Source organism: Terrapene carolina, unplaced genomic scaffold, assembly GCF_002925995.2.
Source record: "Terrapene carolina triunguis isolate 2854851 unplaced genomic scaffold, T_m_triunguis-2.0 Scaffold751, whole genome shotgun sequence".
Lineage (NCBI taxonomy): Eukaryota > Metazoa > Chordata > Testudines > Emydidae > Terrapene > Terrapene triunguis.
The window spans coordinates 2,205,484-2,233,152 of record NW_020665102.1 but is presented as its reverse complement, the minus strand read 5'-3'; the positions used below and the strand labels follow the sequence as shown (position 1 = coordinate 2,233,152).

The window sequence follows — 27,669 nt, the reverse complement described above, 5'->3', positions numbered from 1 at the left end:
GAGAAGCAGTCAATCAGAGGGGCTGCAAGAGCAGCCAACCAGGGGCCATATAAAAAGCAAGCAGCAGACACAGAGCAGTCAGCTGTTGCCTGGAGCTGGAAGAGGGAGGACTTTTGATACGGTCTCCCACAGTATTATTGCCAGCAAGTTAAAAAAGTATGGATTGGATGAATGGACCTATAAGGTGGATAGAAAGCTGGCTAGATCGTTGGGCTCAACAGGTAGTGATCAACGGCTCGATGTCTAGTTGGCAGCTGGTATCAAGTGGAGTGCCCCAGGGGTCACTGCTGGGGCTGGTTTTGTTCAACATCTTCATTAATGATCTGGATGATGGGATGGATTGCACCCTCAGCAAGTCTGCAGATGACACTAAGCAGGGGGGAGAGGTAGATACTCTGGATGGGAGGGATAGGGTCCTAGACAAATTGGAGGATTGGGCCAAAAGAAATCTGATGAGGTTCAACAAGGACAAGTGCACTTAGGATGGAATAATCTCATTTACTGTTATAGGCTGGGAACTGACTGGCTAAGCGGCAGTTCTGCTGAAAAGGACCTGGGGATTACAGTGGTAGAGAAGCTGGATACGAGTCAACAGTGTGCCCTTGTTGCCAAGAAGGTGAACAGCATATTGGGCTGCATTAGCAGGAGCACTGCCAGCAGATTGAGGGAAGTGATTATTCCCCTCTATTCGGCACTGGTGAGGTCACATCTGGAGTACTGCATACAGTTTTGGGCCCCCCACTACAGAAAGGATGTGGCCAAATTGAAGAGAGTCCAGCAGAGGGCAACAAAAATTATTAGGGGGCTGGGGCACATGACTTACGAGGAGAGGCTGAGGGAACTGGGCTTATTTAGTCTGCAGAAGAGAAGAATGAGGGGGGGATTTGATAGCAGCCTTCAACTACCTGAAGGGGGATTCCAAAAAGGATGGAACTAGGCTATTCTCAGTGGTGGCAGATGACAGAAGAAGAAACAATGGTCTCAAGTTGCCGTGGGGGAGGTCTAGGCTGGATATTAGGAAACACTATTTCACTAGGGCAGGGTGGTGAAGGGTTACCTAGGGAGGTGGTGGAATCTCCATCCTTAGAGGTTTTTAATGCCCGGCTTGACAAAGCCCTGGCTGGGATTATTTAGTTGGTGTTGGTCCTGCTTTGAGCAGGGGGTTAGACTAGATACCTCCTGAGGTCTCTTTCAACCCTAATCTTCGATGATTCTATGACTGGGTTTCTGGCTGGCTGGAAGAGCAGCAGGACCATGAACAGCTCAGTGTGTGCTGGACTGAGCCCAGGGAAGGCTGGTGAAGACCGGGGGAGCTAAGAAATTGCTCCTGGCTGGCTGAGGAGAGTAAGAACTGGGTCCAGAACCTAGCCAGACCAAGCAAGAGTACTGTGATGGGCCCTGTTGGTCTGGTTAGAGACTGAGACCAAGGAGTGCTTCCGAAAAGGACACACCAACCGAGGGTACCGTGATGGGCCCCTGTCGGACTGTTATAGAAGGCAGTGTGTCTGGGAAGGAAGCCTTAGTGGTACGGCCTCATATCAGGGCCTTGAGAAAGAAGGTAGAGACTCTATTCCCTGGAAGGGGTTTGTTTGTTTGCTCCACTTACAGATAGTGTGGGTGACTGAAGACCCACCATCGGCCTGGGGGGAGGGGGGGGTGCTTGCAAGAAGCAGGTGCCATCCGTATTCCAAACAAAAACAGCAGGCTCACACCCGACCAGAAGGGGGCTCTCGCAAGAGGCGGGTGCCGACCCCATTATAGGGCTTGGCTGGCAGCGTGGTATTTTGGGTAAGATCCAAATTAGTATTGATCTGTGTAGCGAGGCAGAGTGGCCTCCCTCTGGACTGGAGAGCAAAGGATCACTACGCTCCCCCTGGTAGGCGTAGCCAAACCCGCCCCACCCCCCTCACCGGAAGTACCAGGGCTGGACAGGATGTATAAAGTGAGGGCTCTGCAGCTCAGTTGAGTAGGAGCCAGGGAAGGAGACGGATGCCTCTGCGCTGCTGCAGGATCCGGGAGCTGAATCTGTGCTCTGCAGCACCTTGCCCCTGGAGGAGACAGACCCAGAAGGGGAGTTGTCGGGACCACCATCCACTGTGTACCCAGAGGACCTGTGGATCTCAGAGGTACCAAACCACAGGGGGGCAGCCAACGACTATCCGGCTACGTGGCTGACTGCTTCTAGGTCAGCGTGTTGCGGCTGGATCCCCACTGACCCAGTGGCAGACCACTCCGCCACTGTTAGGGCCCTGGGCTTGGACGCAGTAGAGTCAGGCGGGCCCACGTCCCCCTACCCCTGCCTCCCCACCCCTGGGGTGGCCGATGCCCCACCATAGGCCAGAAGGCCTGTGTGAATCTACCATCCACCAAGCTAGGACGCTCTCACTCCTTCCAAAGCCCCAAGATTGTGTGGGTGCTTACCCCTTCTGGATCCCTTAGACCGTGTGGGAGCTCATCCCTACTGGAACTCAGAACTGAGGGTTTGCTGGCTGCCTTAGCCAGGAGTCTTAGGCCATAACCTGCTCCCTGCTCTGCCTCACCCAAAGGGCTAGAGTTCCAGATTGTTAAACTGAAGGGCTGCAAGCTAAGGACTACGCAGTGCTCTGCTGCACCTGAGGCTGGGGACAAGAGCACCAGACTATTGTTGCTTGTTTGCCTCTGTCAGACAGGCCCAGAACTATAGATTACTTATGGCTCAGGGCCACTGGTGTGACCTGAGCCTGAGGGTTACCGCCCAATATGACGAGGCAGAGTGGTCTCCCTCCCCGCTGGAGGGCGAAGGATCACAGCAATCTGGTAATGTGGCTGGTGCTTTGGGGATCAGAAGAACATTTTGTATAGTGAGTCGAGTTTTAAGTAACTTCTCACTTTACCGGATCTATTTCCTGACTGGGAGCCAGAGCCTGGAATGCAATAAGGGGGCTGTGTGATTTCTTTTTTTCAGCTTCTTGACAGTTTGTGGCTGGTTGGTGGATCTAACCACAGTGTTAACCACCAGTTCTGGGAGAATCTGTTCTTCTTTTTGCAGCCTGCACTGACCTTGGCATTTGCAGTGTGGGCTACCCTAAGCACCTCGGGTCACAACTTTCTAGAGCAGGGTTTCTCAAACTGGAGTCCGCGGACTAGTACTCCAGGAGGTCCACGAGTCATATCTGGGGCTGCCGGTCCCACTGATCAACTCCTCCCTCTCCCTCCCAGGGCCTCCTGCACACTGCGGAACAGCTGTTCAGTGGCGTGCAGGAGGTGTTGGGAGGGAGGGAGAGGAGTGGGGATGGGGTGCACTTGGGGGAAGGGGCGGAAAGAGGTGAGGAAGAGGAGGGGCATGGGTGGAGTGCAGATGGGAAGAGGTGGGGCAGGAGTGGGCCCTCGGGGGAAGGGGTGGAGTGGGGGCGGGGCCTGGAGCTGAGCGGGTGGCTTGGGGGTCCATGAAAAATTTTAAATCAAAATGGGGGTCCTGGGGTTGCTAAAGTTTGACAACTACTGTTTTAGAGGATGATTTAGTTGTATACAAGCTATTCAGCTCATTACAGCAGTCAGACAAGGTGGCCTAATACTCCCTTCTGGCCATAAAATGGATGACTTTATAATTGATACGAGGAAGAACTAAGGGAAGATGCTATTGTTTGTGTTTTGTTCCACAGACGGGAATCCCAGCATTTATCTGCATGCCCTCCAGCTGTGTGCACTGTGCCAGCTGTTGCTGTAACTGGACAGAAGAGGGATTAGTTGGAATAGCGTGGCAGAGCTGTGACTGTCATATGAAGCGAGGTGCACGTGGACCATGTATGCCTCCTTTCAGGGGTCAGTGTTGTAGGCTGTGTTAGTAAAGGCGCACAGAGTGCATTCTTGCTACGGGTCTGTCAGTAATTTGTTGGCATACATGCTAGTGGTCTGCAGGGCCTACTGAGGTTAAAGGGCTGGTCACATTTTGCAATTCTGCGATATCAGACTTTGTGCTATACTGCCCCTGTGCTCCGTTCCCAAGGTGTTCTGTAGCAGGGGAGGGGAGAGTGCTAATCTGTGTGTCGTTGGCATGTTAGGGTGTTGCTGAAACAGGGAAGAGTTCAGGTTGCATTGTGGGTGTGGCGTGACCCTGCACTTTTCATTTACACTTTTAATCATAGAATATCAGGGTTGGAAGGGACCTCAGGAGGTCATCTAGTCCAACCCCCTGCTCAAAGCAGGACCAATCCCCAGACTAATTTTTGCCCCAGATCCCTAAATGGCCCCCTCAAGGATTGAACTAACAACCCTGGGTTTAGCAGGCCAATGCTCAAACCACTGAGCTATCCCTCACAAAGGGGACAGGAATCCTTACCCAGCGAGGTCACATTCTCACAGTTCTCCTGCATGACGTCCCTGTAGAGGGCTCTCTGAGCGGGGTCCAGCAGAGCCCACTCTTCTTCGGTGAAATACACAGCCACCTCCTCGAAGGTCACCGGCCCCTGAAAGAGCAAGAGTCCAACACTCAGTACGTGCTGCCCCACTCACAGCCCCACTATTCATGACACAGCAGGGCCAATTAATTGGAAGCCTAAGGAGGCACAGAGTCCCACCCTGCTCAGAGCATGCAGGAGGCATCAGAGCGAGGGGAGAAAAAGAGTCCCACTTCCCTTCTAGCAGACAGAGGCTGGCAGGGTCTTCACACTCATTACACACCTAGCCAGAGGCTGATGCAGGAGATGGGCCCCTAGAAGGCTCCAGGCCCCCTGGTAGGAATCCCAACCTCCTCTCCATTGCCAGCAGCTAGATGTGAGGGGATGGGGCATCTCCCCTAAGGCCCTCTGGTCAGTAACTTCTTCGTATCTCAGAGCAGCCTCCACTTAGTAGGTTTATGCTCCAGCACTGGCAGTTTGGTAAGTTATCCCAGCCAAGTCCAGGGCATCTGTTTCCTGTTCCATGAAGGAATTTCCACCATAACCCCCAGGGGTCTGTTCCTATAATCTAGTCCCCAAGTAAAAACAAGTTCCAGCAGGTTTGTCACCTACTGTTCCCCTCCCTTTCTCCACCCTGTGCACAGGCACTGACTTTTCCTTTTCCTCTTCCCGCCCACCTGCCGCTCTCCGCCCTCCCCCAAGCCCTTCCCAGCTGTTTGGCTGTCAGCGCTTATGATCCTGTGTATTTCCTGCCCCCTCCCACCTCCAGATTGAACTTCCCACCTATGTATTTTCTGCCCCCCCTCTCTCCAGCAGGAACCCACCAGCAACTCCCTTGGTATCCCTACCTGAGCCTGCTCTTCTGCAGCCATTTCCTTTCCCCGTCTCCTTGGAGGATGGGACAATCTAGAGCTAAATGGGGGTGTTATTCTGCAGCCTGTCAGGGTGAGAGGGAGAACTAGTGAGAGTCCAGAAGGGACTTTAGTTCATTCCACATCTTGATTCCCCCTAGCGCTTTCCCTGCAGACAGACGTTCCAGACACTCATGCTGGGAACATCATCAGTCATTCTATGACTTTATTACAGCACATACACAAACCCGTCCCCATCAGGATTGAACCCGCTGAGACATTTTCCAACCCTGAGAGCAGCGCGTTCCCCCTGCAGCACGGGAACTAGGCAGCGGCAGGTACTGGACAAAGCCTGTTCAGTGCGGGTGCAGTACATGAAATGAAATTTGCCGGCGATGCGAAGGATCAGAACATCGTACGGCTGTGAATGGCCTCCAAGGCTGGAGTGACAGAAACGGGATGAAATTCAATAGTACAAAGTGAAAGGTCTCACACACACAGCGTCTGATCATAAGAATTTCCGCTACAAGCCGTGGCTGGAAGAGACAGAGGAGGAAGAGACCTGGGTGTGTGGGTGGATCACAGGTGACTATGAGTAAGGCTCCATGTTTGTCACTCACCTCTGTGACTTCTGCAGCGGCCCGTGTGGCTGGCCTGGGAACCGCCTGAGCAGCTTGGGCAGCCCCTGTGCTAGTCACACTGGCTACTGCTGGAGCAGTCTTGCCCACCCCCTGCACCTCCCAGCAGCAGGAGGTTTTTTTTGGGGGGGGGAGGCTCAGGGCTGGTGATTGGGCGTGTGGCAGTGCTTACTGGGGGGGGAGGGGGCTCCCCAGAAGGGTGACAAGAACTCCTCTCCCACAGCTCCTAGCTCCATGTGCTGCCTCCGCCGCAGGCATCGGCCCCGCAGCTCCCATTAGACACGGTTCCCAGCCAATCGGAGCTGCAGAACTGGGCTTGGGGGCAGAGCAGAGGCAGCACATGGAGCTAGGAGCTGGAGGTTGCTGCTTCCCTAGAGCCGGGTGGGGAACCTGCCCCAGCCCTGCCAACCCTCACCCCCCAAGCACCTGTGTTGCCCCCTGGGCTGCAACCCCCCACCAAGCACTGGCAGTGCCCCCCTGGACCGTGCCCCCCTGAGCACTGGCAGTGCCCCCACAGGCTGTCCCCCCCTGAGTACCCGTGGCGCCCCCAGCCCACCCCTTCCCAGCACCTGCAGTTCCCCCAGGGCCCATGACCTACTAACAATACCCGTGACTAAAATGTAGCCTTAACTATGAGCCACCAATGTCATGTGGCTGTGAAAAAGGCAAATGCATCTCTAGGACGCATCAGGCGAGGAGTTTCCAGTAGAGATAGAGAAGCATTAATGCGTTTACACAAGGCACTGGTATGACCTCATTTGAGCTAGACAAGGCAGGTCACCCATGTTCAAGAAAGTTGAATTTAAACTGGAACATGTGCAGAGAAGAGCGGCTAGGATGAGCAGGGGAATGGAGGGCCTGCCTGATGAGAGGAGACTGGAAGATCTTGGTTTATTTACTCTAGCAAAGAGAAGCCTAAGGAGGTCTATGCTTGCTCTCTGTAAATATATTAGGGGGTAAATATTAGGGAGGGTGTAGAACTATTTAAGCTAAAGGACAAGCCTGGCACAAAACCAAGTGGCTCTCACCTGGCCATGAACAAAGTCAGGCTGGAAATTAGATGAAGTTTTCTCACCATCAGAGGGGTGAGGGGCTGGGACAGCCTCCCAACAGCAGTTGTGGGGGCAAACAACTTCCGTAGCTTTAAGGAAGTGCTAGGCAAATGTATGAATGTGTGTGATGGGGCGGCTGCCCCTCACTGGTAGGTAAGAGGTTAAAGCCACCTTGAGGAGGCTGCGTGGGAGGCAGCCAATGAGGAAAAGGCTTATAGTGCCAGCCAATCAGGAGAAGCTTTATTGGAACAGCCAATCAGGGCCATATAAGAAGGGGCTGCTGAGTAGAGGAGGGACAGTCACTCCTTGAAGGGCAATGGGGAGGGCTGGCTGCTTAGAAGGCTGGAGCACCATGGACAGAGCAGTGCTGGGCAGGGTCAGGGGAGCATGAGTGAGCTCCCGGCTGACCGCTGCCAGACTGAGCCCTGATACAACGGTGGTGGAGGTGCTAGGGCTGTGGGCGAGTGGCCCAGGGAAGGAGACGCCAGAGTTGGAGGAGAGGCAGTACGTGTCTGCCGGCTATAGGGTCCCCCCCACAGACACCTTGCCCCACTTGCCATTGAGGGGAGAGGCCAGTCAATGGACTGCAGTTTGCCACTGAGACAAGCGGCTAGAATTGGGACTGCAGTTTGCCACTGAGGCAAGCGGCTAGAATTGGGACTGCAGTTTGCCACTGAGGCAAGTGGTTGGACTAAGGACTGTCAGTCCCCCGGAAGGGGGGAAGGGACAGACTGGGACATCACCAGAAGGCTGTGTCCAGAAGAGGACGACCCGGTCCGGGGAGTGACGTGGGTCATGGAGACAGATGAGACGATGGGTGAGACATGGGCGTACTGGCAAACCCCAAGCTAATTCCCAGGACAGCCAGGAGGAGGCGCTGCGGTGGTGAGTCGCCCCCCATTACAATGTGATTGTATGATGGGGTTATTTGTGATGATGGGTGACAGGGCTCAGCAGCCCTGGGGCTCACTTCCGGTTTAGATCTTATGTTCCTAAACCTCATGCTTCAGGGGTTTAGCTGGCCACTGGCAGAGGTCAGGAAGGGACATTTTTCCCTCAAGGAGCTGAGTGAGGAGATATCTGAGCCATTAGTGATTATCTTCAAGAACTCATGGAAGATGGGAGAGAGTCCAGAGAACTGGAAGAAGGCAAATATAGTGCACATCTGTAAAAGGGGGAATAAGGACAACCCAGGGAATTACAGACCAGTCCTCTTAGCTTCAGTATCTGGAAAAATAATAGAGCAAATCATTAAGCAATCAATTTGCAAACACCTAGAAGATAATAATGTGATAAGTAACACTCAGCATGGATTTGTCAAGAATAAATCATGTCAAACCAACACAACAGCTTTCTTTGACAAGGTAACAAGCCTTGTGGATAAGGGGGAGCAGTAGATGTGGTATATCTTGACTTTAGAAAGACTTTTGATGCTGTCTCACATCACCTTCTCATAAACAAATACAGCCTTGGTGGAGCTACTATAAGGCACATGAATAACTGGTTGGAAAACCATTCCCAGACAGTAGTTATCAGTTATCACAGTCAAGCTGGAAGGGCATATCGATTGGGGTCCCACAGAAATAAGTGGTTTTTCCCATACACCATTTCCTTCCTCCCCCTTCTGCATTTCTTCCCTACCCCTCTTTGTCTAACCCTTTCTCTGTTCCACCTCTTTCCCTCCTCTCCCTTGACAAATCTACTCTCCCAACTGACCTTTGTCCTTCCACCATTTCTCCCCCCCCCCCCTTCTTCTTATAGCCTATTTAAAGACAGGTCTGTGCAAACTAACAACAATATATATAACCTGCCATTTGTGTGTTCTTTAACCAAAAACAATTCCAAACTCTTTTTACTAATCAAAAAAAGTGTCTTCATGCATGTCTTCCCTTCTTTTAAAAAAGTCTTTGAAAAGTTAATTATACACAAACAGCTACACAGATGCAACCCAATATGCCATCCAGTTAAAAAAAGAATTTTCTTTCACAAACCTATTTGGAAAGGCTCAAAATGTTCAGGTTTTGAGAGGTATTTGCTTCCCCAATTCAAGTAGGGAATATGAAATTCATCCCTTGCCTAAGTGTAGTCCAAGACCTACCATACCCAGCGTGACTAGGAACAACTGCACTGGTACAAAAGGCAACAGGTTTAGATTTTGAACACAATCCAGTTTTTACTTATTTAGAGGACGACTGTGTCCCTAAAAATCAAAGCCCCTGTTAAAATCGGATCCAGTTCCAAAAGGAGCAATGTAATTAGTGAATTTTCTGTGTAAATTCCAAACTTAGCAAAGAATTTCCCTGTAAAACGTGGTAATTCAGAAAGGACAAATAACCTTAGCGGTTATTTCCAGAACACTCAGCTTTTCCAGGAAATTAGCCTTATATCAGCTAAAAAATTGTACATCTCTTAAATTCTAAGGAGGGAAATATTTTTTTTTTTAGGGCATAATCCATTGTAAACTTCCTGCAAAATTTAATTTAGATATTGTGTTTTCTTCCACATGGAAAAGACAAAACTTTGTCCCATCAGTCACCACGACTGGTAAAACCCCAAAACTAAACCCGGAAAATTTTATCAGAGAGGGTATGTGTTATCTTGTACCTTATTTTCAGTTTAAGATCTATTCAAAAAATTATCAAATTCTCCCTGTCCCTTGCTAATTAAAGGGCAAAACTTTGTGTTAAATTAAACACTCCCCCCCAAAAAAACCTGATTAAATCCTTCTTTAATTCTAGTACAATATCTGTGCAACGATCTAAAACAGTGGGTAAAGTTCAAAAAAAAAATTCCTCCCCCAAAAGCTGCACATAATTTCCTACAAGTGAAAATAATTAACGAAACTTGCTAATAGTTTAACCTTAAAAAAAGAATGAAAAGATATTCAAAAATAGTTGCTTTCTAAAACCAGCCTGAAGAGTGTGTGTGTGTGAGAGAGAGAGAGACACATAACTGTTTATGTTAACATTGTTTAAATTTTTAGTACAGCTTTAAAAGATCATGTGAAAGCCAACAATTATGTGCTAAAATACTTTAAATTATGCACTTGGAGTCTTAGACCCTTAACAAATTTTAAACCCTAAATAGTTTGCCCCTTTTTGGCTCATTGACTTTTTCAATAAAGACAATTTTTGCCCCAACATTTTAAAGCCCCTCTCCAATGTATCAGAAGTATGCAGTTTTCTGGAAATTTGCAGTTACTGCAGGCAATTCATCCCAGCATATGCCAAATTACTAGACCCCTCAGCAAATTACTACAAGTACATAAGGATTGGGACTGGGGACCTGCAAAAAAATCAGGCCATACAAAAATTAAAAACAAAATTGATTTAAGTCCCTTGCTTAATTTACCTTGAACAAGGCAAAAAAAGTTTCTTAGCAATTGCATGTTTAGAACATAGTATAAGTACTATGTTGTATCAAAAAATAAACTTGAAACCTCAAGCTATTGCTTATGCAAACAAACGATTAAGTAGTGCAAGAAAGAAAGGGCTTGCAAGCCTTCACTACTGCGCTACATCAGCGCCGCTGCGATCGAGGCATTGATTTAGCAGGTCTAGTGAAGACATGATAAATCGATGGGAGAGCGCTCTCCCATTGATGTAATTAATCCACCTCAACAAGAGGCAGAAACTATGTAGACACTGTGTTAAATTGATGTCACTTGGGGGGTGGTCTTTTTACACCCTTGAGCGATGTAGCTTATGTCGACTTAAGCAGTAGTATAGACAAGGCCAAAGAAAGAAAGATCCTCAACTATAAAAAACAATTTAAGATCTACAACATTTTTTTATTAACAATGTCATTAAGTCATTATTAAAGTTAACCGCCATTCTTTCAAATACCTATAATCTAAACAAATAAAAAAAGTAAAGTGTCAAGTGCCAACTAACCTCCCAAATTCTAGCAATAAAATAAAAAAAATGTAAAATAAGTATGTTAAAAATAAACAGTTCTTAAAAGCAAAAATATTAACCCAACTACATCAATGTCAAGACACTAATCTTAAGACACTAATTAAAGAAAGAGGTACCATTATTTGTCCACAAAATTTGTAATATCAGTCTTATAAAAGAAATGTTTGTGCCAGTTTACGCATTGCATATATAAATAGCTATTCATTCCACCAAAATAGGGGCCAATATGCTGGTGCAAAAAAAAATTTTTTTTTAAACCTCAAACATTTAAACTAATTTTTGTCACCAGTCAGTATCCTGACATTGTTGCTTGTATTGTTCGCCTTAAAATCAGCTGTAAAAAATGAATTGTCAACTTTCGTATTATGTACAAATTCAAACTATGTGACAAGTAGCTTCCTGTTTTATCTTCATACCTGGCATAACAAATTCTAAAGTGCTAAGAGAAAAGAAAACAAACACTTTAAACTAATTAAAATAATAAATTAATTAGTTCAAAAATAAATGAACCATTTATTTTAAAGACGGGGGGGGGGGAAATCACCCATATGCAAATAAGCAAACTCGTCTAAACAATAAGAAAGCTAACACACTTTCCCAAAAATGTGCATAAACAGCATGGCAAGTGAAAATATTAACTCATGCTCAACCAATCAACTTTCAACTAAAATAAATGTTTTAAGTGTTTGCCAAAAGAAAAGTAAAACCAAAGCCTGTTTGAAAGAAAGAAAGAGCACTGTTTTAATATTAAACAGTAAAAAAAAAAGTTAGTAAACACTTTAAGCTTTTAAAATCAATACAACAGCTCACCAATGGGAAAAGTGTGAGAAACACAGATATACCCTACAGCAGGCTCCATCCTCATTCAAGATTAGACCATATTCAACCCAGGGACCTCTTCCCATTCATAGCCAGTATGTATCCACTGTCCCATCTCTCATTCGGATCGGCGGGTAGTAATCGATCTATCGGGGATCAATTTATCGCGTCTCGTTTAGACGCGATAAATCGATCCCCGAATGCACTCCCCGTTGACTCCGGAACTCCAACAGAGCGAGAGACGGAAACGGAGTCGATGGGGGAGCCGCGGCCATCGATCCTGCACCGTGAGGACGCGAGGTAAATCGATCTAAGATACGTCGACTTCAGCTACGTTATTCTCGTAGCTGAAGTTGCGTATCTTAGATCGATTCCCCCCCCCCCTCGCCCCAGTGTAGACCACCCCTTTGTCTCATCCTGTTTCACATATTTCAGGTGCTTGTTCCTTGCCCCAAAGGGAAACACACCAGTGAGATCAGGATTCGCTCTGAATCCACATCAGATGTCACAGCAGGAGTGAATTGGGCAGTCACGGGGCTCACCCGGCTTCACATTGTTCCACAGCTTCCAGGTGCACATCGGAGCTGGAGGCCGTGATACCCTTTCGCTAACATGGTTATTGGTCTGAAATCTCCCCATGACCCATCAGAGACAGACACATACCTGTGTCGCTCCCCAGCTCCTGTTGCAGCATCTCTAGGAAAGGAGAAGATGGGAGAGATGAGAAGTCAGGCCTTTGCATTCATGGAGAAATCCCCATTGGTTAATTAATGTAACTGCTGTTAACTACGAGATGGTGACAGAGATCAGAGGCCGATAGTGCAGCCGCTGCAGACAGAGCCAGCTCCATAGGGCTACTCCATGGGGAAGGGTGTCTCGCTGAGCTGGGCTGTGAGATGTAGCCTGGGGTCAGTGACATCACTAGAGTCCCCGACTCCTTCCCGGGGTCAGGGTTGCTATAACCAGACACACTCCCATTCACCTTTGAATCCCAGCAGCACCTCCTGCAGGTGGGCACTTTTCAGAGAGAAATGGCTGAGTCTCTTCTCCAGCTCCACAAACCCCAGCTCCGGCTTCCGAAACATCCCGTCCTTCCTGCTGGGGAAAGGAGGAGGGGTGAGAAATGAGCCCGATCCCCATGCCAACAATTAGTTACTGTTCTCTATTAAGTCCTTTATTGTCACGATCAGTATCATTCAATGGGACAACACCCCCCCCCCATCCTACCCACGATTAGGGCCCCTGCTATTTCTACCTTTTGTTCCCTTCCTTTCCCCATCCTCCTTTCTCCATTTTTCTCTCTCTCTCCTCACTGTCTGTGTCTCTCCTCTCCTCCCTACAGCAGCTCCCTAGTCCCACCCCTCAAAGGCTTCACTCCCGCCCCTTCCCCGTTCCACCAGTGACCAGCCATGGAATATTGAATGTTGACATTAAAGTGTCCTCATGTCAGCTGACCCGCCAATTAAATTAACAGGGGACAGGGGAGTTCACACCTCCCTGAGCCATGGCGTCAGCAGACCCTGAAAGGCAATCTTGTCTCCGTTCGCAGTTGGGAGGGTTTCTTTGTAACCAGGAGGGTTTGACACTTACTTAAAAAAACCTGAAAGCTGAGATTCTGCACACGGTGAATATGTGATGCGGCCACATAAACCTGTCAGACAGGCCGGGTCTGGCCCATATGTCTGACAGTCCTGGTGGGACCTCATTAGCTTACCGAGTAACAGGCTCTGCCCCTTGCTGAGGCAGCCACTGGGTGGGGGAGACAGAATCAGAGGCACCAAACCAGCGTGTCACACTGCAGGGGCAGGGGGGGAGCTCCGTATTTAGTGCAGATTCCAAATGTAACTGAACATGATGGGGAGTGAAATGAAACCGGGGACTCACCTGCCCCCAGTGCTCCCAGCACCCTGGAGAAGGGGAGAAAGAAGAGGCAATCAGGGGGGTTGTCCCAGCCTGGGGAGCTCTCCTGCTGTGCAGGGGAATCACCACTGGAATCCTGGGTATTTAGGGAATTTCAGACCCTCAGGTTCATGTTCCCAGACCAGCTGTGGTCCCCCAAGCAGGGACTTCTGCTCTCAGCAGCCCCAACAATCCCTGCTGGGGGTTTGCCATTACAGAACGATTCTCCCCAGGCACTTCACAGGAAGAAAATGTTTCTCTGCCTCGAGAGTCAAATTCCCCCCAGTGCTGAAAGACCCACAAGTCCCCTGACCCCAGTAACCCATTAACCTGGTGTGAGCAGGGCCTCAGGCCTGGCTCAGGACCTCTGCATGGGGGAGGGGATTTCACCCTCCAAGTGCAAATGCAGACAGACTTTTCCAGGGCAGGAGAGAAGGTCTTGGGGTTATAGCTTCCAGGACTCATCCCTGGCACCACTGCCACAGTCTCATGATGTGAACTTGGGCAGGGCTCTGGCCCTCCCTCTGCCTCACTTTCCCCCTTTGTATCACAGGGATAATGCCCCTGACCCCCCTTTGTAAAGTGCTTTGGGGTCTAGGGCTCAGAAGCGCCTATAGAAATGCTGCGTATGATCATTGCAATGACAGCCTGACCTGCAGGGGTTGGCTCAGCAGCTGCTGCCCCTTCTCTCCTCCCCTCTCACTGAACAGGGAAATCTCCCAGGACAGTCTGCAGATGCCCTCATCCCTTCTCTGGACAATGGCTCTCTCTAGCTCTTCCAGCCGGGACAGCAGCTGCTGCTCCTGCTCCTCCAGAAACCCTCGCAGCTCCTGCCACTCCCAGATGATCTTCTGCCTCTCGGCTTCCGTCTGTTTCTGCAATCATAGGGAGAGGGCGGGTCAGTAATAGGGGAGAACCATAAATGCACCTCCTGGCGGGTGGAGGAGTTATTTACCAGAGCACAGGATCTCTTGTGGTGGCTCATGGAAAGCGCATTTAGGCCAGGAAGGATGGATGGATCATGGCAGGGGTGAGCAGTACAATGCTAACAGGAGGGCCTGTTCCCGCCCAAACCTCATCAACTTGCACTGAGCCAAACCCTCCATCTCTCCAGCCCACATTTCATCTCCTTCCTCCCCATCCCCCCCAGGAGCTAAAATGGATCCCTGGTCACTGTAACATGCAGACAGCCCATGGGCAGGTCTCTGGGCTAACACACAGACTGACCCTCTCCTGCCCAGCAGCCTCTTGCACCCTAAGGGCATCATGTCACCCACGTGTCTGACCCTGCCTCTCCCTGGGCTCTAGCGGGGATGGGTCCCCAGCTGAGGCTGGCAGGCCGGGCCCTGCATTCACTTCTCACTCAGGGCACTGTGATCCCAGGCAAACCTGAGGGCAGGGGCCCTGGGCACCTACCAGCAGCTCCTCGCTTTGCTGCTGCTCCTTGGCTTTGGCTGCTTCTCTCTCTTTTCTCAGAGGGGCCAGACGCTCTCGTGGGGGCTCCTGGAAGAAGCGGGGGAGGGGGTTACACACTGCTGCAAACGGCCTCACAACTGCCAGTTTTCAAGGCCCATCCTGCCCTGCAGATGCCCGAGCAGAGTCCCTGCCACTCAGACTTTTATCCCAAGTCTTCTTCAACCTCAGCCAGGAAGATCTGAGAGAGGCTGGTGAAAGGGGCACCAGGTTTCCCAGAGAAAACACAGGACCCCTGGCTGAAGTTACAGGGGTGCAGCCCAACCCCCCAGCTGCAAACATCCCAGGCCCTGCTCACAGCCAAGTAACCAACTTCAGACATTGCACCAATTTCCCCAGCCCTCCCCTCCCCAAGTGCAGTATCTGAACAGGGACACACACACCCAACCTCAGCTCTGCCCCCCACCCTGACACCCCCAAACTCCCAGCTCCAAACAGTCCCCCCCCAGCCGGGCTCCAACCCCCGATACACCCCCAGCTCCCCCATCCCCTCGCTCCCGGGCCCAGCCTGGGCTCCGGGCCCCTCCTACAGCTCCCGGCCCAGCCGCTCCCAGGCCCCGCAGCAGGGGCTGCTCCGCTCCTCCCCGCCCCGACCGGGACACTCGCCCCCCGCAGCCCCTCTCCGGCCGCGGGGAGCTCGGGGACCCACCCGGGCAGGGGGCGAACCAGGCAGCCGGGCCCGGCCCCTCCCGGCAGGAGCGTGTCCGCCCCACGCGTGTCTCCGCCGCCCCCCCGGGCCCTGCCCGCTCCGCGCTGCCCCCGGACCCACCGGGCTGCCCCGCGGGCTGCAGGGCTGGAGCAGCCTCCGCGCTGCGCTCCCGGCCCCGGCCATGGCCCCGCTGCAAACACCAAGGGCTCCTGCCCCGCCGCTGCACACGGAGGGGCGTCTCCCCATGCCCGGCTCGGAGACGCCCCTCCGTGTGCAGCGGCCCGGGCAGGAGCCCTTGGTGCGGGCCCCGCGCAGGGTGTTTGTGACACGCGGGGAATCCAGCTCTGGCCGGGAAAACCCGCCTCCAGCTGGGGGAGCCCCGAGCCCCGCAGCGAGCTGGTGCTGATCGTATCTCTGCCAGGGGAGGATGCTCAGTAGCCGGCTGCTGCCCTCGCTCTGCCTCCCGTAGAGGGGGGGGGGGCAATCTGCTCCCTGCTGCTCATGCGGGGGGGTTAAAGGGGGCAGATCAGAGGGGAGGGGGGCACAGGAGAGTGAAACAGGGGAAGGAGAGGAGACAAGCGGCAAAATTAGGGGCAAGGAGCATCGTTAAGGACTGGGCGATGCAGGGCCAGACAGTGGCAGAAGGGGCCAAAGTCACCGCCAAGGGGGTGAGCCTGAGCCATCTGCATTGTTTGCAAAAGTTCAGGTTGGGGGGAGGGGCTTTTGGGGTCCCCCTCCCTCTCTGCAGGACAGTAGCTTCCGAGCCGCTTCCCGGGGCTCTTTTCTTAAAGGCACCTTGCATCCCATTTGCTAGATAAAGCCGCTTCTTCCCTGTCGGAAATATAAATAAAATAAATAAATAAATTAATGGAGATATCCCATCTCCTAGAACTGGAAGGGACCTTGAAAGGTCATTGAGTCCAGCCCCCTGCCTTCACTAGCAGGACCAAGGCGCATTGAGCTGCTAAAGGAGACTGGACACACGCCTCTCCAAACATTATCATTGTCATACGTGGTTTTAGTGTTTCAAGGGATCGCTTATTAGTGTATATGTCTGCATAGAGCCTCATAGCCCTAGGCTGTACTGGCCTAGCAGCTGTTCTGGTTGCAATCCGCTAGAAATGCTGTTTAAATTATTTACTTTGCAAAATGTTATTTTTGTTCCTTTTGGCACTTCATCGTTTATCTTCATTATCATGGTGCGGAGGGATGTCATTCTGCATCCTTGTGCATATCTTTAATAGCGAATAAGCATTGAGAATATCATGTTGCTGGGAATTTCAGCCATCACATCTCACAGTATTTCTGGTAGAGCACTTCCTGTTTGTATTGTAGTTTTAATGTTTAAAAATAATTTTTAATAAGTTTATTCTTTGGGAGCCTGCAAGGTCAAGGCAGACCGATTCCCTGGGTTGGTGTCAAAACATCTACTCTTTCCTTTAATCCACCAGTGGGGACTGCCTTTATCCACTGTTGTTTTTCCTCTCAATTCAGCACTTTTTCACATCACCATTTGTGCATAGAACTTGGTTCCCAAATACTACAGATCAAATTTTTAAAGGTTGAAAGCACCTAGATGCTTTTGAAAATCCCACTAATTCCCTAAAAACCTTTAAAAATCTGGTCACATGGGCACGATAATATCTTGTATGAAATCCTTCTGTAATTTTTACTAAATATAGGCATATAAGCCCAAGGTAAATTGAGTAGTCAAGTATTCAAGAATCATGAGTTATGCACCCAAAAGACATTAAATTAAAATAAATAAATACATATTGGATTCTTTTTTATTTGCCTTTAGGGAGTGCTAGCTTCATACTTTTGCTGTTCTCGCTCCCAAAGAATCCATATACCTAAAACAGTTATAGGTTCCTATAACATTCAATACCATTTTGGACTTTCAGTAACATGTGACCCCCCCACCTCAATTCTTTTGTAATTGATAACTTATTACAAATATTTATTTTTGTAAATAATTCCCTAACCTGCACACACCAAATGGCACACTTTCCTCTTCTATTCCTTCATTTGTTAAGAACATAAGAATGGCCATACAGGGTCAGACCAAAGGTCCATCTAGCCCAGTGTCCTGTCTTCTGACAGTGGCCAATGCCAGGTGCTTCAGAGGGAATGAACAGAACAGGTAATCATCAAGTGATCCATCCCCTGTCACCCATTCATATACAGTATGAGCTGTGATGGCTTAAGTACAAAAGGGGGTGGAATTGTACTATAGGGTTTTAATTAGACGGAATAAAAAAAAAGCTAGAAATCATTGCTCAGTGAAAATATATGGGCTGGTATTGCTGTTTGTGGATGTGATGTGGGCAGATCAGGTGACAGCTCATGCCAAAGCCCCAGGCCTCACCAAAAACTTACAGATTCATAGCTGGAAGCCAGGCCAATCCACTTGCATATTAGTAGAGATCAAAGTGATTGTTAAATGTATACGAGTGTATTTGGTGAAAACATAGGGGATGCTGCATGCATTGAACATTCACTTTTATCTCTATTCTGTTACAATGTAATAGCAAAGATTTACATTGTATATACCCCTGTAACTAACTAATCCATCAAACTAGAAAGAAGCCTTGTGTAATGCAAAGGAAGAACTTTAACAGAAAAGTGCTAATTTCAAAGCCAGTAGTCACTGTGTGTGATGATCGGAGATCAAAGACACTAAATGCATTCCTTGTTCTCCCTCATGGAAGAAACACCTAGTGTGGATAGTGAGCCTGTCAGCTTGTTTTCTGTGAGAAGAAGCTATACGTATAGATGCAAGGAAAAATTCTTCATCTCTGGACTGTTTGGACTCTTACAGGACAGAATAATCAAATGAGAAGACAGAGATCCCCAGTGTTACTCTGGGTAGCCCTAAAAGACTTTTGGGAAACTGGCAGATGACTACATCTCTGCTACCATTTGGAATTATAGACTGTGACTCACCTGTACATACAGGTGCTTACTTTCCAATGTGCCCCAGGCCACTCCCTCACCCACCTCTTCCCACCCCTGCGCGTGCTTCATTCTTGCTCCTCCCCCCACCCCCGAGTCTCCCAAGCCCCACAAAGCAGCTGATTGCAGTGGGTGGAAGGTGCAGGGAGGGAGGGGCAGATGTTGGTCAATGGGGCCCACTGGCAGGCAGATGGTGCTGGGGGGAGGGGAAGGTTCTAATAGGGGGGCTGCCAGTGGGTGCTCAGCACTCACCATTTTTTTCCCATGGGTGCTCCAGCCCCAGAGCACCCACAGAGTTGACACCTATGCAGCTGTACATATATTTTACTGGGGTTAACCGCTCAATAACTCTCTTATCTTTTCCCTAGCTAATAAACCTTTAGTTAGTTTACTATAGAATTGTCTACCAGCATTGTCTTTGGTTTGAGATCTAGGATGCAAATCGACCTGGGGTACTGACAGTCTCTTGGTACTAGGTATCAGAGGGGTAGCCGTGTTAGTCTGTATCCACAAAAACAACAAGGAGGCCGGTGGCACCTTAAAGACTAACAGATGTATTAGGGCATAAGCTTTTGTAGGTAAAAAACCCACTTCTTCAGATGCATGGAGTGAAAATTACAGATACAGGCATAAATATACAGGCAGTATTGACACGGCTAATTCAGTCAGGGGAGATGTGGTCCACTCCCAATAATTGAGGAGGTGTCAATACCAAGAGAGGGAACATTGCTTTTGTAAAAATTGCTCACAATTTTTAGGTGTCTGCCTCGCATCTGACAGTCTGCCCTGAGGTAGGCACTCATGGCCGTCAGCATGACCATGGATACCCAGGATAACATAACTGAGAAATAAAGTTAAATTATAGCATGGGGCAGTGGTAATATTTTAAATTTATACTTATTTTTCATGTAACTGCTCTCTCATCGGCATAACAGTCTGCAGTAAGGGTTAAGTCAGTACAAATTTTCGACAGCCCTGAGTGATGTCGTTATACTGACATCAGTTTGTAGTGTAGACCAGAGCTTGGGCTCCTATTTTGGTGGCTCTGGGCCTACTGCCCCCTAAAGAACAAAAAGACAAATAAAAACAACCCAAAATTCTTAGTTTTTTTTTATATATATAAAAGTCATATATATTTTTTTTTATATATATAAGAGTCATGCCTTGTTGGTGTAACTCATGTTTGAATTCTTGTGGTTGTCAATCTATTTTGGAGTTGGAGATGTATGTTCAGCAAAAATTACAGCAGACATTTGCTTTTGAGAAGGATTTCATAGGAAATAGTGTACTGCCTTTAGTGAATATTTACGAGCCAAGTCCTACGCACAAGCAGTGACATGAAAAAGCACTGAGGGCTGGATTGAGAGGCAAGGGAACCATTGAGAAAGGCAATCCCCTTGGTGGATCAAATGAAAATGAAGAAAAGCTTTGAGACCAGTCAAGGAAATCCATCAGCCTGGAAGTCACATGATGCAAATTTGTGGTGTAGAAATAAGAACAAAAATTAAAATCACAGTAAAAACATAGGCAGTGTGTAGGCCTGGCTTGACGTAACTAACTTGTCTCATGTCTTAGTGGGAGTAACTGGGAGGGTGAATGGAAGGTTAAGTTGTAAATAGGGGCTTGACAAACAGTATGCTGGAGTCAGAATGTCTGTGCTAGCTAAGATAAGCAGCAACACCCTGATGGTTGGGGCTATGGACAAGATAAACCTGGAATGTAAAGATCTGATTTCACATGGACAGAGCATGCTGTACAGAGATTGGTTCCTGCAAAGTAACTAAGCCAATCCAAAAATGTGTGATTTAACCGTATAGCAAAAGCAATATAACGTGTAAACGTACACAGAGGAAGAGGTCATCCATGTAACTTTGGATGTTTGGTACACCCTATCCCCACCCACTACGCTTGAGTCTGATCAACTCAGCAGTGTGCAAACAGCAGGAACCTGAATGACAAAATCCAGAGCCATACTGAGTGTTTGGGAAGCAGGTGCTGGGATACACCATCCTGTGGGAGGTGAAATAAAAAAGCCCCTCTGCCCACTCACCAGAGTTTTGCAAACACAGCAGGTGGCTTATCCCATCTGGGGTAACTTATCCCTTCCGCCACTCCCTGGGCCAGGGTTTTCCCCTCTGCTACTGTCCGGTGGTGCCTCGATCCTGTTCTTGATCCCGGCTCCTACCCCCAACTCTGTCCCTGATTTTGCACTGCAACCCCTCTCCTTCCCCTGCTTCCAGCTGTGCAGCCAGTTTGGCTTCTCCCCACCCCTCCCCTCTGATTGTTGCCCACCCCCCCCCCCTTGCCCCATAAGCAACAGGGAGCAGATTGCTAGACCAAGGGAGGCAGGACAAGGGCAGCAGCTGCAACTGAGCATTCTCAGTTCCAGTGATGCAGGGGTGCTGGAACAATTTGTATAGCCTATCCCTCTCCTTAAATTTGTATCTATGGCCTTTCACATAAAAATACATATTCCCAAAGCCACCATATAAGAGGGAGATACTTGAACCATAATGGCCTTAGTTTATTGACCACTGGGGCAGGCTGCACAACTCTTTTTCCCTACCTAGAAGAAGTTTTAGGACTGTTTTCAGAGTTCCAACCTTCTTAACATTTGTTTTTGCCACTGCCTAGCAAAGGAACAGCTGAAAGCAGGAGAGAAATTGATCTTAGTTCACTGAGCTCCTCCTAGCTGTAGTCTAGTGCACAGCACCAAAATTTGTCTGACAAAGCCAGTGTTAAATGCCAGGATCTTCTGCAGAAGTAGCTCTGTGGCATCTTGCCTTGCCAGTTCACACCCTAACAGGAAGTGAGGGTAGGGGAAGGACCACAGCCATAGTTGAGGCCATAGCACTGATCTCAGTTCTGAGCAGTGGGGATCTCCTTCCTCTGACAGCGATCCCCCAGGAGTCTGGCTAAGCAGAACTGAGTCAACTTCTGACATGTTACAAAAATCCCTCCACAGTAGTAAAGATACTTATTTGCAAGAGGAAAGGAAAGAACTTCTTTCTGTTCTGTAAGCAGCTGGTGATCAGATGAGAGCACAGGGCTAGGTCTCAACATCACTTTTAAATAGTTAATGAGACAGTTTCTATTGACAGGTATGGAAAAAATATCAGGATGCTAGAGTCTTTAGTCAGTATCCCTTTTATTTAAGAAAAAGGCCTATTCCAAATAAATAACAGGTATCTTCAATTATAGTTTCAGACAGCTGCAGCGGCATAGGAGCCAGCAAACAGAGGAGTTGGCTTCTTTCTGTAGTATTACTTTTAAAAAAAAAAATCTGTAAATGGAGAGTAAATTTGAAGAAAGGTCACATGAAACCAAAACTATAATTGAGTTCCAAAAAGAATGAGAAGTTCATGGAGGATAGCTAGGGATAAACCCCATGCTCCGAGTGTCCTTACTCTCTGATTGCCAGAAGCTGGGCCTGGCTGACAGGGGATGATGGATCACTCGATAACTGCCCTGTTCATTCCCTTTGAAGCACCTGGCTAGATGGACCATTGGTCTGCCCCAGTATGGATGTTTTTATGAAGAATTTACAACATTCCACCTAGTGTCTGGCATCTTTAAATTTGTGTTTAAAGAGTAATACGCACTCGATCATGGCAGCTTGTAGGTAGGGATCTGAACAGTCTCTCTTGCTGTCTGCAGTTAAAGCCACAACTCACAATCCAAACCATACCACGCTTTGATGGTGACCATGTTCTTTAAGGGGAAACATTTAGCACTATGGAGAGGCTGAATAAGGAACCAGCTGCATATTCAGAAGAGCAAGTAATTTTGATGCTGCCTTGCCCTTGAAAATGGCTTCTGAAGCAAGCAAGAGCAATAATCCATCTCCTGTCTTTCTGCTTTACTCAAATGCAGTGGATTCCTACTACAAGTCCAGCTCAACAGAGGAAAGAAGTTGTAGTGAAAGTAACACCAGTTGCCTGAGAGGGGTCTATTTTCACTACAGAAATTTCAGTACAAACGTATGACATTTATCTCCTAACTTTTCCATGTTTTCCTTCCAATGTCTGTTAATTTGTAAACCATAGCCATCAGCCAGCATCAGTCATGTATCCTGCAAAAGGAAGATAAACAATTAAAATCAAAATAGTTATATACACCTCTACCCCTATATAATGCTGTCCTCGGGAGCCAAAAAAAAATAAAATAAAAAAATCTTACTTATAGGTGAAACCACGTTATATCGAACTTGCTTTGATCTGCCGGAGTGCGCAGCCCCACCTCCCCCGGAGCACTGCTTTACCGCATTATATCCTAATTTGTGTTCTATCGGGTCGCGTTATATCAGGGTAGAGGTGTACTTCAGTCTTACACACATCTTTCTTTAGACTTCAAAGTACTCATTTAAACTAAACTTTTCATCGGCTGTATTGTCAGGAACAAATACTAGTTTTTGTATTATGTGAAACTGCATAGAACAAACATTTTAAACTCATTTCAGGTTAAAGCAGAGGTTATGGCATTTTCTTAGTGGCAAAATCTTAGAAAAAGCAGGAGAAAACATGCATTATGGATGTGTCAGGGCTAGGGTTAATTTGTCAGTAGAGGTCGTAATTGCAAGGGACAAACAACAAAAAAGTGACTGATGATGACAAGTGTTGATAATTACACAAGCTAACTAACGGAGAACTAGGCTATCCATGAATCTGCCCTTCTTCCCACTATAAAAAAAAAAGCTGAGTGGAAAAACATTCCTCTAGAAGTTCCGCTCTGCACCAAGAATGGACACCTCTGTATATTTACATAAACAACATTTTTATAGCGCGATATTAGTTTCTTCAGTATCTAGTCACATTGAATATTCTTATTTAACAATGGACCATGTGAATGCTATGTAAAATACTGTATAGTCCTTATGAAGTCCACGTGAGCTTCTTTATGATATATACCAGTGGTCCCCAACCTTTTCTGTGGGGCAGGTGCCAGATGACTAGCCGCTGAGAACCGTGGCCGCCAGACAAGCAGCTACCGAAATGTCGCCATGAAGCAGCGTCATCAAGAGGCACTGCCGCTGAAATTTGGCGGCATTTCGGCGGTAGCGCTTCTTGACGTTGCAGCTTCTCAGCGGTTGCTTTTCCGGCGGCCAGTAGGCAGGCGCACATGGATGCCATGGCGCCGGCGGGTACCGCGTTGGGGACCCCGATATATACTAAACACAATTAAGCTCTTCATGAAATATACTAAACACAATTACTTTAGTTTACATACCTGTTTTAAAGCACTATGTACTGTAACTACACACTCAGAGCGCCGTATAATCCATTTGACGAACTAGCACATGCAATGCTGCCTCCTTATAAATGAAATCTTGTATTTGCTTATAATCTGGTTTTATTTATTTATTTATTTTTTCACCCAAAGATCAACATATGATTTTCTCCTTCATTCTTAATAAGGGAATATGGAAGGCTACTGGGAGCACATCAAACCTGTCCTCTGCTCTCCACACTGGCTCAAAAGCAGCAGAAACTTGACTTGAAAAGGTGGGGGGCTGAGGTTTGGGCTCAGAGGGTACATCTACACAGGGTAAAGGGCTTGTAGCATGGCCATGGCTGGCCCAAGTAGTTGATTCAGGCTTGGGGGGGCTCAGGCTGCAGCCCAAGCTCTAGGACCTTCCCCCTTCGCAGGGCCCCAGCCCGAGCCCAAACATCAACACAGCAATTTTTCAGCTCCGGATCCCGAGCCCTGCGAGCCCCGGTGAGCTGACCCAGGCCAGTCACCAGGTTTTTTTATTCCTGTGTGGACAATCCCAGAGAGAGCCTGGGCAGCAGGGCAGGCACTCACCTTAGCATGGCAGGTTAAGGAAATGGTCAGGGCAGTGCCACTGGTCCTGCTTCCCTACCCTGGGCACCCTGAGCAACTGCTCGCCCAGCTCCCAGTCTTCTGCTCCAGAGAGGAAATGCCTGCCCCCCTGAAAGTGATGTGGCTTCGCCCAGCCCAGTTCCATTCCCTGCCTCCAGGTACGCCCTCTCCCCAGTGCCCAGGGTGCTGGGACACCGGAAGAGCAAAGCCTGGGCTGCCCTATTTCACACTCTCCCCAGGCCTATGGAGATAAAAATCCCCAATGATGGAGATTGCACAAAGGCAGATTGGACAAACTCCTGTCAGGGATGGTCTAGATAATATTTAGTCCTGCCTTGAGTGCAGGGGACTGGACTAGATGACCTCTCGAGGTCCCTTCCAGTTCTATGATTCTATGTACAGACACTTTTCCCAACCTATATATATATATATATATTTTTTTTTTTAAAAACATTAGCTTGAATAAAAATTTGTGTGTGTGTTATGCCTATTACAAACAGGGGACACCGACATTCAAACTTTATATCATTCTAACATGGCTACTCAAAAGCAATAAACATTAAAACATTTAGCATATAAAAGGTTCAACACAATTGCTTATACTTACGTAGACAGGCGAGCAAAGATGGAACCCATGAATTGTTAGCTTCACATTTAACTGAACTGCTACCATTCAGAGTGTAGCCAGAATCACATTCAAATATTACGGTGTTTCTATTTGAATAGTCAGATCCAAACCCAGCCTGCTTTTTTCCATTTTTGACTTCTGGCTCTGGACACTTAACCACTGAAAATTAAAAGTGCCAGCATAAGAACGTTTTGCACAGGAAGCATTTAGTTGGGGGGGGGGGGAGGGGAGGTTAAAGGAAAGAAGAAAAAGCCCTTATACTTGACTACAGCAGGTATCAAAACATATTTTAAAATAAAGTTATACAACTTTGGATCTTTCCCTTTAATAAGATGTTCATCTACATATAGCACAGCACCCAACTGTATGGCTATCAGGCCCCTTTCCCGCCCCCCCAGTAAACTGCACGAGTTAAACATCATTGTATGAAGCCATCAGGAATTTGGGTCAAGCTATAAGAGATCTACATACAATGACATTCTGGAACTGAACTTCCCTGCTTTTGGGGGAGTTAATATTAAGTAGTGAGGTGACCAACCTGCCTAATGCCTCTGAAAAAGCCTCACTCCCAGCTGTTAGGCTGGGTAACTCAGCAAGAATAAAACCCAAGTTGTTGCAGCTGCTTGAATACCAAGTACATAAATGCATTGTTAGCTAAATGCAATAGTGTGCGTGAGCACTGCAGTCACCAAAATGAGGATTGTATAATGACCTTTATTTCCCCCTCCTAAGAACTTTATGGCTGTGATATGAACTCACAAAAGCAAGAGCCTTCACTGCCAAGGAGCCCTCCCAGAGAGTTCTGAAAAATATGGTTTCCAAACAATCCTGCTTGTAATCTCTCCTTTAGCACTTGAATAGTAGGGTACTGGCATAAAAGCAAAACCTTAGTTTAAAAGTTTATCTCCACCTAAAAAAATCAACTGTTTGTGACATGAGAATTAACTGCAATCTTAGAACACTGAAGGGAGACAAAAAAAATACAGGATGTATTAGGGGCAAAATGGTTTCCAGGAATGATTTATGAAGTGTCCGTCATTCTTTAGTTTTCCAACAGTAACTAGTTTTCATGATACGAATTTAAGGGGACTAAGCATTAACTGAATTTCCTCAGGTTTATGGGTTTACTTAGCAATGAAAATATAGTTTTTCCTAGGAGGAGATAGTAGAATAAGAAGGGGATAAAAAACAGATGCTACTAACCTTTGCATTCAGGGGCAGGCCCACTCCATTCTCCATTGACATTATCTTTTGTTATACAATAAATGGAGGCCTCTCCAACAAGAGAGAAGCCCTGGTTACATCTGTAAGTTACTGCTGAGCCAAAGGAAAACTCTTGTCCACTCTGTCCATTACGGGCTCCATGGGTGATATCAGGAGGTGGAAGACAAGGTATTGCTGAAGCAAAATATGTCAACATGAAAATTAAAGTTTACATTGAAGGTGAACTGAAGAGAGTTTTCACTAAGAAAGTTGTCTCAAATCCGCCCAAAAAGCTATTTAGCCATTTGGAAGTGTACTTAACATTGCATTTTAACATTTCAGATTCTGAAGTTTTTTCTACTTTTAGGCTCAACCCAACTCAGTACATCCATTGCTCAAAGAGGATGCTCTATAAAACACCAGCTCTGGATGATGACCTTAACAGAGCATGCTCAGGGAGCCAGAACCTCTTGCCAGGCATCTCTAGAGGTAGTATTGTTCCACAACAGAAAACTAAGCTAGGACATTTCTTGTAGCAGCAGCTGATTCTAGACTGGACATCAGCAGCATGATTGACAGACCAAGCCCAGAAAGCATTCAAGAGATCAAATTAAGGTAGAGGCAAATTAATTGTGATTCACTCCAAAAGAGCCTCAGATTTTAAGTGGATAATCAGATTTGGGACGGGTCAAAACTTCTTGAAGTCATTATCATGCCTTTTATTTAGTGAACAGCAGGATTACACAGATGCAATAACAAAGAGGAACCATGAGGCCTGTTGGATTATGAATATTAAACAGTGCCAGGTGAACAATCTAAAAGGTACTTTTTTTAAAAAAATTGATTCCGTAGGAGTCATCCAAACACCATGGTGAATCACAGTATGATTTCATTCCTCCCCCCAACAAAACTGGCATTTGGATTAAATGCCAAAGTAAGAATAGACTGACTCCTCTGAAGCACCAGCTATGCTGCATCATCGCCAGACATGAACTGTTCCTCAAACCATTAAATTAGTTTACCTTGGCAAAAGTGGAACCTCCTTATCCCAGTCAACTCCATTTCCCAGAAGCACACATTGGCCTAATGTTAACTTGGGTTGCAAACCACAGCACAAGTTGGCAAACAGGTCTGTCTCAAAGGAATGTGTGCTCTGCTTAATTTGCTTTTAAGCAGTAAGCAGTCATCAAGCAGGAAGAAAAAAACCTCGAAAAGTGAGGAAAAGCAGCAGGGAAGAGCTTTCCCTACAGGCTTTTTGTCAACTGGGAATGGTTTTCAAAGGGGCAGGACTGATACTATAAAAAAGGAGGGTGTAACGATGCTGACTTTTGTGGGACCCAACTGAGAGTGCCAATTAGGGACAAATTGCTTAGAGCAGGGCAGTTACAG

The 27,669-nt window shown here is 47.7% G+C and overlaps 1 pseudogene; it reads right to left on the bottom strand.

Moving 5' to 3' along the window:
* Nucleotides 1–27,669, bottom strand: part of LOC112124918 — a 377,084-nt pseudogene that overhangs the window by 312,396 nt on the left and 37,019 nt on the right.